The 11,893-nt window shown below is 38.0% G+C and overlaps 1 protein-coding gene across 1 annotated transcript in view; it reads right to left on the bottom strand.

The window, feature by feature from the left end:
* ALPK1 (alpha kinase 1) overlaps window positions 1–11,556 on the bottom strand; it is a 527,820-nt gene extending 516,264 nt beyond the window's left edge. Inside the window, exon 1 of the mRNA XM_053703556.1 lies at window positions 11,486–11,556. The gene's annotated coding sequence lies outside the window, so the exon portion shown is untranslated. The remainder of the gene's footprint in view (window positions 1–11,485) is intronic.
* Window positions 11,557–11,893: the final 337 nt, after the last annotated feature.

The raw sequence follows: 11,893 nt of genomic DNA, 5'->3' as shown, positions 1-11,893 counted from the left end.
CACTACTGGTTGCTGACTGAACACATGGGTGAGCCAATGAAAATCAGTATATATATGCAGCCTCCAATCAGCAGCTAGAGTCTAGGTTCTTTGCTGCTGCTGAGCTTTTCATTTCAGCAAAAGATAACAAGAGAAGGAAGCAAATTATATAATAGAAGTAAATTGGAAAGTTGTTTAAAATTGTATGCTCTATCTGAATCATGAAAGAAAAAGTTTGGGTTTCATTTCCCTTTAAAATATTTTCAAGGAGCCAATTAGATAAGGCACTCAAACTCATATTTCACAAAAAAACAATTTGAAAAGGAAGGAAAAAATAAATACATTGCAGTACTTCACAGAGCACATTACTAAAACACAGTTTTTCTAAGCAATTTTTTGTTTAAAATAGATTCAATATTTTATTTGATCTGTGTTATTCTGCCTTTTAAATTAAACCATGACTGATAAAAATACCTAGTATGTCTAGTATGAGACCTTATGATGAAAGGGTTACCCAAACATCACTAAAATAAATTTGATAAACTGAATGAGAATACATTTCTGTTTTTCTACCACAGAACTTTATGATAACAGACACATAGACGAATATGTAATAGAAAGTACATGGAAAGGACAGGAATGTACCGGTTTTAAAAAGGTAGAGCAGATATACTGTAACTGTATGTGAGAGTCATGAATAAAGGATTCTGTATTACAAATGGGCAGAGGCTGACGTTTTATCAGTAAAGTATAAAAGCCATGTTTTTAATTTTACCCATCATGCTACATATGTGCAGATGCAGATAGAAAACAGAGCTAGCAAAATTGTTTTGTTTGCACAAATATATTGAATGAATGTTGATACCAGAATTTGAAATTCAATGTTATGTAAATCCATGAGTATGGCCCTTATATATTTAAATATGGTTAAATCTTGGCCACCTTTGCAGTGACGTGCGGTGAGGTCAATGGCTAGGGAGGCACTGGCTAGTATCAGTTACATGCAAGAAAAAAAAAAGTGGTACAATACTGGCTGCCTGTAAAGCTGGTCAGCGCAGAGGTGAGTATGCACCCATCAGTTCTGCAGTATGTAAACAAGTAGTAGAGCTCCAAACTGTGTCTCGCACAGTGATAAACAAACATGCTAAAGCATGAGTAATTTTACAGTTTTTATAGTTTAAAACAGTAATATACACCATGTGACCAAAAGCATGCAGACACCTCCTAATAATGATTGCATTCAGGTGATTTAGCCACACCCATTGCTAACATGTGCACACACAAAAAAAGGTCAGCACATAGCCATGAAATCTCCATAGACAAACATTGGCAGTACAATGGGTTGCACTAAAGAGTTCATTGACTTTAAACTTGACACTCTTTTAGGATACCAGCATTGCCGCAAGTCAGTTTGTGAAATTTCTGCCCTACTTGAACGTTGAGGAGCAACAATAACCCATCCGCGAAGTGGTAGAGCACTCAAACTTATAGAGCAGGGCCTCTGAGTGCTGAAGCACGTAGCTTGTAAAAGATTGCCTGTTATCTGTTGCATCACTCACTAAAGGGTTCCAAACTGTCTCTGGAAACAACATCAGCGCAAAAACTGTATTTTGGAAGCTTCATGAAATTGCTTTCCACACATCAACATGTGCAATACAAAGCTACAGCTTGAGTGGTGTAAAGCACATCTCCACTAGACTCTTAAAGTGAATGTAATCTTTCATAAATCAGTGCCCGGTTTTTAAAAATACTATGAACCCCTTAATGACCGCAGCACTTTTCCATTTTCTGTCCGTTTGGGACCAAGGCTATTTTTACATTTCTGCGGTGTTTGTGTTTAGCTGTAATTTTCCTCATTTACTGTACCCACACATATTATATACCGTTTTTTCTCGCCATTAAATGGACTTTCTAAAGATACCATTATTTTCATCATATCTTATAATTTACTATAAAAAAAATTATAAAATATGAGGAAAAAATTGAAAAAAACACACTTTTTCTAACTTTGACCCTCAAAATCTCCTACACTTCAACAACTACCAAAAAACTCCCATGCTAAATAGTTTCTAAATTTTGTCCTGAGTTTAGAAATACTCAATGTTTACATGTTCTTTGCTTTTTTTGCAAGTTATAGGGCAATAAGTACAAGTAGCACTTTGCTATTTCCAAATTTTTTTAAAAAAAATTAGCGATAGTTACATTGGAACACTGATATCTGTCAGGAATCCCTGATTAACCCTTCACATATATATATATTTTTTAAAAGAACACAACCTAAGGTATTAAACATGGGGTATTTTGACTCTTTCCATGCAACTATTTTACCACCAATCTATGCCAAAGTTTGAAAGAAAAAAAAAAAGTGGTGATTTTTTGACAAAATAGCAATTCAAGAATACATTTACTGAGAACGTTAAGGGTTACTGCCAAATAACACCCCAATATGTCTTCAGCAGCATCTCCTGAGTACAGTGATACCACCCATGTATAGGTCTGTTGGGTTCTCTGGGGGCTAAAAGGCCTTATTTTTAGGGGGCGCATTCCAGTTTTTTAACTTGGAATTTTCACATCTGTCATCATGCACCCATGTCCTATTTGGGACATTTCTGAAGCCGGACAATGCAAATTACCCCCATCAAACCATATATTTTTAAAAACTAGACACCCTAGGGTATTTCAAATGCTGGTATTTTAACACTTTGCATGCACTAATTCAACCACTAGTCTTTGTCAAACTTTTAGGTAGTCATGTTTTTGTGTTATTTTTCACACGCATTGTACTTTAGGCATATATTCTCAGTCCCTGTTATGTGTTACTGCCAAAAAAAACCTCAATATGTATTCAACAACATCTCCTGAGTACAGTGATACCACCCATGTATAGGTCTGTTGGGTTCTCTGGGGGCTAAAAGGCCTTATTTTTAGGGGGCGCATTCCAGTTTTTTAACTTGGAATTTTCACATCTGTCATCATGCACCCATGTCCTATTTGGGACATTTCTGAAGCCGGACAATGCAAATTACCCCCAACAAACCATATATTTTTAAAAACTAGACACCCTAGGGTATTTCAAATGCTGGTATTTTAACACTTTGCATGCACTAATTCAACCACTAGTCTTTGTCAAACTTTTAGGTAGTCATGTTTTTGTGTTATTTTTCACACGCATTGTACTTTAGGCATATATTCTCAGTCCCTGTTATGTGTTACTGCCAAAAAAAACCTCAATATGTATTCAACAACATCTCCTGAGTACAGTGATACCACCCATGTATAGGTGTGTTGGGTTCTCTGGGGGCTAAAAGGCCTTATTTTTAGGGGGCGCATTCCAGTTTTTCAACTTGGAATTTTCATATCTGTCATCATGCACCCATGTCCTATTTGGGACATTTCTGAAGCTGGGCAATGTAAATTACCCCCATCAAACCATATATTTTTGAAAAGTAGACACCCTAGGGTATTTCAAATGCTGGTATTTTAACACTTTCCATGCACTAATTCAACCACTAGTCTTTGTCAAACTTTTAGGTAGTCATTTTTTTGCATTATTTTTCACACACATTGTACTTTAGGCATATATTCTCAGTCCCTGTTATGTGTTACTGCCAGAAAACACCTCAATATGTATTCAACAACATCTCCTGAGCACAGTGATACCACCCATGTATAGGTGTGTTGGGTTCTCTGGGGGCTAAAAGGCCTTAATTTTAGGGGGCGCATTCCAGTTTTTCAACTTGGAATTTTCATATCTGTCATCATGCACCCATGTCCTATTTGGGACATTTCTGAGGCCGGGCAATGTAAATTACCCCCATCAAACCATATATTTTTGAAAAGTAGACACCCTAGGGTATTTCAAATGCTGGTATTTTAACACTTTCCATGCACTAATTCAGCCACTAGTCTTTGTCAAACTTTTAGGCAGTCATTTTTTTGCATTATTTTTCACACACATTGTACTTTAGGCATATATTCTCAGTCCCTGTTATGTGTTACTGCCAAAAAAAACTCAATATGTGTTCAACAACATCTCCTGAGTACAGTGATACCACCCATGTATAGGTGTGTTGGGTTCTCTGGGGGCTAAAAGGCCTTAATTTTAGGGGGCGCATTCCAGTTTTTCAACTTGGAATTTTCACATCCCATGCACCCATGTCCTATGTAGGACATTTCTGAAGCCGGCCAATGTAATTTACCCCCATCAAACCATATATTTTTGAAAAGTAGACACCCTAGGGTATTTCAAATGCTGGTATTTTAACACTTTCCATGCACTAATTCAACCACCAGTCTTTGTCAAACTATTGGGCAGTCATTTTTTGTGTGTTATTTTTCACACACATTGTACTTTAGACATGAATTCTCAGCTCCTGTTATGTGTTACTGCCAAAGAAGACCCCAATATGTGTTCACCAACATCTCCTGAGTACAGTGATACCACCTATGCATAAGTTTCTTGGCTTGTTCGGGGGGTGTAATGCCAAATATCCAACATGCGTTTGTGATTTTTTTTTCACATTTAACATATTTTCTTTGCCTATTGTCTTTTTGGGGGTATTTTAACATACCCCAATTTATTTGTTTCCATGAATGTGCATATTTTTGAAATGTTGACTCCCCAAGGTATTGTATATGGTGTGCTTTGATGCATTTGAAGTAACTGTTTTAGCCAAAAAAATTGGAGAAAGTGTATGGTGGCATTTTTTCAATTTTCATTTTTACACACACATTGCTTTTTGACTATGATTTAGGAGAGACTGTTGTAAGTTAGTGCAAAAAAATACTTCAGGTTGTTTTCTGCAAGGCACCCTGAGTACACCTATGCCCCCCATGCATAGGTTTGCCAGGATTTTGGGAAGGTTATGTTACAATTTTATGACTTGTGATTTTAGTTATTAAGTGAGAGTATTTCTTCTGATAGGCCTATCTTTAGTTTGGGGCCAATTGTAAACCCCACTTTTATTTATTGCCATGAATGTGCATATTTTTGAAATGTTGACACCCCAAGGTATTGTATATGGTGTGCTTTGATGCCTTTGAAGCAACCGTTTTAGCCAAAAAAATTGGAGAAAGTGTATGGTGGCAATTTTTCAATTTTCATTTTTACACACACATTGCTTTTTGACTATGATTTAGGAGAGACTGTTGTAAGTTAGTGCAAAAAAAATACTACAGGTTGTTTTCTGCAAGGCACCTTGAGAACACCTATGTCCCCCATGCATAGGTTTGACAGGGGTTTTTGTAAAAAAAAAAAAAAAAAGAACAGCCCCATTTTAGAAAAAAAAAAATATTAGTGAAATGTAAAAATCTGGCACATTAAAAGTAAAAAAATAACAACAAAAAATTTAACAGTAAACATAACAAAAAAAAATAACAGCAAATGTATTTATTTTTTAAAAATTGACCATTGTATGGTACCGCTTGAAGCAGTCCCCAATGCAGAGTCCAGGCTGTCCAGGGCAATCAGGACAGTGATATACAGTGTCCCTTCTCTGCCCCCTCTTGGTACAGACTCTGCATTTTTTTTGTGGTCTCTGCTTTGCGGCAGTAGGGGGGATTTTAAAAATAAAATGAGTAGCCCCAACTCTGCTCTCTCCCATCACCGCCCGGGGAGCAGGTGCATCATGGTACAAAATCCCCGAAATGATCTGGAGCTGAAATTGTAAAAAAGTCTGTTTCATTCCGGGGTTTGCTTTTTTGAACAACAAAAAAGCGTTGTGGGTTGCAATCTGCATTAGGTAAATTGCAACCTTTTTGTACCAGGCCCTTGTCTTCCGCATAATTAGGTAGGGCTGCAGCAGCTGATCTGCCAGATCAACCCCACCCATATGCCGGTTATAAGACTTGATGCACACTGGCTTCCTTATGATCTCAGCTCTGCCACGTACAGAGACCGCCATCGTCCTCTCTGTGTGGATGGTGGTAAGAAGGTATACATCCTTCTTGTCTCTGTACTTAAGTGCCAACAGCTCCTCTTGGCGCAGAGCTGAGGTCTCCCCCCTTTGTAGCCGGGTGCGTACAAGTTGTCCTGGGAAACCTGTGCGGTTCTTTTTAATAGTACCGCAAGCTACTGTATCAAAGCAATACAGTAGCTTGAACAAAAGGACACTTGTATAAAAATTGTCTAAGTACAAGTGATACCCTTTGTTCATTAGGGGTAATATCAGGTCCCAGACAATCTTGCCAGTGGTTCCCATATGTTCTGGGCAACCTGGAGGGTCAAGGTGGCTATCCTTTCGCTCATACACCCGGAAGGCCTGAGTATACCCAGTCTCGCTCTCACAGAGCTTATACACCTTTACCCCATACCTGGAGCGCTTGGAAGGAATATACTGCTTGAATCCCAGCCTTCCCTTATACTTCATCAGGGATTCATCAACGCATATATTCCTTCCAGGTGTATAAGCCTCTGCAAACCTGGTAGAAAAGTGGGTAATCAGGGAGCGGATTTTATACAGCCTGTCAAATTGGGGATGCTCCCTAGGGGGGCACAGGCTGTTGTCGCTGAAGTGCATGAAATGAAGAATCATTTCATACCTCTGCCTCGACATACTCTGGGAGAAAATGGGGGTAGAGCAGATGGGGCTACTGCTCCAGTAGGAGCGAACGGAGGGTTTCTTTATGATGCCCATCAGCATAGTCAATGCCCAGAATTTTTTAAATTCTGGCACATTGATGGGGGCCCATTGCTGCTTTGCCAAATATGTTTCAGGCTTTGCAGCACGGTACTGATGGGCATATAAATTAGTTTGGGCGACAATGTTCCCCAATACATCATCACCCAGAAACACCTCCAGAAACTGTTGGGGGCTAAAACCTGCCACATCTATATTTATGCCAGCATTTGCTGCGAAGGGTGGGATATCTGGCCTCTGGAGATGAGGCGTTACCCACTCTTCAGCGGCAATGGCAGCAACACGCCTCCTTCTAGCAGGGGGGCTGGCAGGGGGGCTAGCAGGGGGGCTGGCAGGGGGGCTAGCAGCCACAGATACATCACTATCAGTTGAGACTGCATCTAATGATGTATCTGAGCATATGGCAGGCATCTGACTCTGACGCAAGGATGGCATATGCCTCCTCAGCACTATATGTTTTCTTTGACATTATTGTATCTGTCACAGAAAACCAAAATTAATTAATTAACTAAATGGCCTTTGGGTTTTTTTTAAAAAAGTACAGCTATGCTAATGCCAGTGATTTATAGCGATCACTGGCAAGCTAGGGGTTAAATACTCTTTAAATTAAATTAAATTAACTAAATGGCTCTGAAAGGAGCCTTTGGGTTTTTAAAAAATTACAACAACAAAAATTAACCCCTAAAAAATGCACAGACAGCAAAAAAGTACAGCTATGCTAATGTCAGTGATTTATAGCGATCACTGGCAAGCTAGGGGTTAAATACTCTTTAAATTAAATTAAATTAGCTAAATGGCTCTGAAAGGAGCCGTTGGGTTTTTAAAAAATTACAACAACAAAAATTAACCCCTAAAAAAATGCACAGACAGCAAAAAAGTACAGCTATGCTAATGCCAGTGATTTATAGCGATCACTGGCAAGCTAGGGGTTAAATACTCTTTAAATTAAATTAGCTAAATGGCTCTGAAAGGAGCCTTTGGGTTTTTAAAAAATTACAACAACAAAAATTAACCCCTAAAAAAATGCACAGACAGCAAAAAAAGTACAGCTATGCTAATGCCAGTGATTTATAGCGATCACGGGCAAGCTAGGAGTTAAATACTATTTAAATTAAATTAAATTAGCTAAATGGCTCTGAAAGGAGCGTTTGGGTTTTTAAAAAATTACAACAACAAAAATTAACCCCTAAAAAATGCACAGACAGCAAAAAAGTACAGCTATGCTAATGCCAGTGATGTATAGCGATCACTGGCAAGCTAGGGTTTAAATAGTCTTTAAATTAAATTAAATTAGCTAAATGGCTCTGAAAGGAGCCTTTGGGTTTTTAAAAAAAATACAACAAAAATTAACCCCTAAAAAAATGCACAGACAGCAAAAAAAAGTGCAGCTGTGCTACTGCCAGTGATTTATAGTGATCACTGGCAAGCTAGGGGTTAATGGCTCTGAAAAGAGCCTTTGGATTTTAAATTTTTTAACAAATAAAAGAAATAAATCTCTCTCTGCTAAAATACAGGTCTCTCTCTCTCTCCAACAAAATAGCAAGTGAGGAGAGGGAGGGAGATCCACACAGATCAGAGTCAATATTTACAAATATTGACCTGATCAGACAAATGGGAGATTTTATTATTATTATTTTTTTTGTGGGAAGGCTCAGATTGGGTGACCCTAGCTTGCCCCTATGATGAGGCAGGCTAGGGACACCCCCAGAGGCCCCATGATGCACTGGGCATCGCCATTTTGGAAGCCTCATGGGGGAGGGGGGGTTTATATGTGGGGGCTTTTTTATTTTATTAGTGTTTTTTTTTTCCCCATTTTTTATTTAATTTATATGCTAACTAAGTGCCTCGACCCACCGAGGCACTTAGCACACTAGCAGAGCATCGGAAGCGTGTCCAATCGCTTCCGATGCTCTGCTGCACTGCCGGGCTCCACGTGGAGCAAAACCAGAAGTGATCACTCAAGGGGGAGTGATCAATCCGGTCCCGGCACTCCGGAACAGCACTGCAGGGATGCCTAGACATCGAGGCCTCTCTGCGGTACTGTAATAGTGTCTGGAAGCGATCTTGATCGCTTCCAGCACTCACTTTAGCCGAGGACGTGCAGGGTACGTCGTCAGGCGTTAACTGCCTTTTTTTTTCAGACGTACCCTGCACGTCCTCGGTCACTAAGGGGTTAAAAACAGGGGCACTTTAATTCATGTAACTTCACATTGCAGCGTTTTTGTTTTTTTAAATACTTACCTTTTTCTGCAGCAAAGCCGGATTGGTGATCCCCCGCCCGCTTCTCATGCTGAACTTAGCACAGAAATGACTAAACTGGATTCCTTCAATCACGGCGTGGCCTCATGAGATGGACGCTCTGGGGTGCACGCCATGATTGGAGGAAGCCGGTTTCGTAATTGCTGACACAGAGGAGCTGCGGGCGGGGGATCGCCGATCTGGCTTTGCTGCAGAAACAGGTATTAAAAAAAAAAAAGCTGCAATGTAAAGTTTCATGAATGAAAGTGCCCCTGTTTTTAATAGTATTTTTAAAAATCGAGTACTGATTCATGAAAGTTTACATTAACTTTAAGCAGTGGAATTAGGTTCTCTGGAGTGAGAAATGATGCTTCACTATCTGGCAGTGTGATGGAAGAATCTGGGTGTGGCGTATATCAGGAGAATGCTACCTCCCAGAATGCCAACTGTAAAGTTTGGTGAGGGAGGGATAATGGTCTGGAGCTGTTTTTAAGGGTTTAGGCTGCGCTCCTTATTTTTATTGAAGGGTCAAACTAATGCTACAGAATACGAAGACATTTTAGACAACTGAGTGCTTCCAACTTTGTGGCAAAAGTTTGGGGAAGTCCCTTTCCTGTTCCAGCATAACTGTATCCCTGGACTCAAAGCTAGGTCCATGAAGACATAGTTTGATTATTTTAGTGTGGAGGAATTTGAGTGGCCTGCATTGAGCCCTGAATTAAACCTCATTAAATACCTTTGGGATGGATTTAAAAAAAGGAAAATTGTGAGCCAGACTTTCTCGTCCCACATCAGTGCCTGGCCTTACAAATGCTCTTTAGGCTGGACACAAATTCTCACAGACACACTCCAAAATCTTGTGGAATACCTTCCAAGACATCTGGTATAGCTGCAAAGGGGGTGTCAAACTTCATATTATGATTTCAGAGGGGTATGTCCAACTAACTCATATAGGTGTGATGGTCAGGTGTCCACATACTTTTAGCCATATAGTGTATGTTTTAATTTTAGTTAATGGCATTCCTAAAAAAATATTTTGTAATCACATTTGTGATATATAACAATTTCCTCAGTGAATCTATACAACTACTGCTTTTTACTTTTCCTTGTTCAGACAATTAGTTTGCTAAAATGCGCAATGTATTTAAAAAGGGGAGCACTACTATTGAATGATTTTTCCGTCATAAGGTGAATTTGGATATTTTAAAATATTTGTTTTGATAATATCAAATGTATATTATTAAAAAAAATAGTGATTACTGGGGTTAATGGCACAATACAATTATTACATATTTGAATGTAAACAGGGCGTAATGCCAACAGTGTGACAAATACCATGACAAACAAGAACCAGGATTACTTAGCACATTAGGATGTCTCTGGATAGAGGAAAAAATATATATACCCATGCATTTGTCTCAGTGGAAAACACTGTGTGGCTATTTGGGTCAAATCTAGATAAAATAATTGATGAATTACAATTTAAAAATGAAATAACTACCATGATCCCACAGTGCATAAAGATAACCACACAGGTAAATCCTGAATTGGCTTTTCTCAACATACATACACAAAGAAGTTTAATATATACTTTATATTTTTGGACGATATGTGGATTTTGATTTTTGTATTATTAGTTTTGCATTTGATAGTCATATGGTAAATATTGTAATTAGGAGACATAATGTCTACATTGAATATTTATAATAATTTTGTTCTACTGTGTGTATGTGTGTGTATATATATATATATATATATATATATATATATATATATATATATATATATATATATATATTCCCCATAATAACTTGTGCTCTATGTGTTTATTGTTATATTAAAGGGATACAAAACCCAATATTTTATTTAATGATTCAGATAGAGCATGCAATTTTAAGCAACTTTCTAATTTACTCCTTTTATCAAATTTTTTTTGTTCTCTTGGTATCTTTATTTTAAAAATAGGAATTTAAAGCTCAGCAGCCGGCCCATTTTTGGTTCAGGATCTGGGTTATGCTTGCTTATTGGTTTGCTGAATGTAGCTACCAATAAGCAAGCGCTATCCAGGGTGCTGAAACTAAAATGGGCACACTCCAGAGCTTTACATTCCTGCTTTTAAAATAAAGATAGCAAGAGAATGAAGAAAAATAAAATAATTTCCTAAGTATGAAACTTGCATGCCCTATTTGAAACATGAAAGTTTTTTTGGACTAACTGTCCCTCTAATATTTTATTGTGATGACGTTTCCCTATGTAAAAAAAAAACTGTTGTTTGTGTGCGTGTCTTTAAATATTTATGTTACAGTTTCAATCTTGAAAACATGATTTAAAATATATATTTGTAAAACACTTGCAAATCAACGCTGTTCCGTGTTAACTATCTGACTGCTAAAGAGGGCTGCACGCATTGCACATCAGTAAGTTGTAGTCCTCCCTAGCACCCAAGGGGTTAAACTCATATCAGGAAACAGGTCAACCCTCCCAGTTGAGATATTTACACGTGTGTTCAAGGCTTACCAATTAACTTAAGCGACTAAACCTACATGGATATATTAACTGACTGCAGACACACGATCTATAAACGTTAGGAAATCATTGGCAGATTAATCTGAGGGAAAATAATAACTTACAGTGTCTTATTTTCATCAACAATATTTTCGGGAAATGAGTTCACTCTGACATCCCAGTTTCCACTTTCCAGCTGTACTTGTTATACAACAGATCCCTGTTTCTTCCTACGCATCTTCAGACATCGCCATCTAGTGGTTAACACTCTTCACTACAATTCACTGCACTCACAAAATAATAAATGTTACAAGGAAATTGGCTGCTCAAAGAATATTTCACAATGATAATATGATCTGATGAAATTGGAATTCCTGATTTTGATGCCGCAAAAAGTGCTTTCTGTTTATGTTATTATTTTCAAAATAAGTTGGACATATATTTTATAACAATTACTGTATATTTTTGTCTTTTTAAGTGATTATTTCTGTCAATAAATGTAAACATTGTGATCCCCTTCATATACACAGCAC

This window comes from Bombina bombina, chromosome 2 (assembly GCF_027579735.1).
Source record: "Bombina bombina isolate aBomBom1 chromosome 2, aBomBom1.pri, whole genome shotgun sequence".
Classification (NCBI taxonomy): Eukaryota; Metazoa; Chordata; class Amphibia; order Anura; family Bombinatoridae; genus Bombina; species Bombina bombina.
Note: the sequence above shows the minus strand (reverse complement) of the source record. Positions and strands in the feature narration are given on the sequence as shown.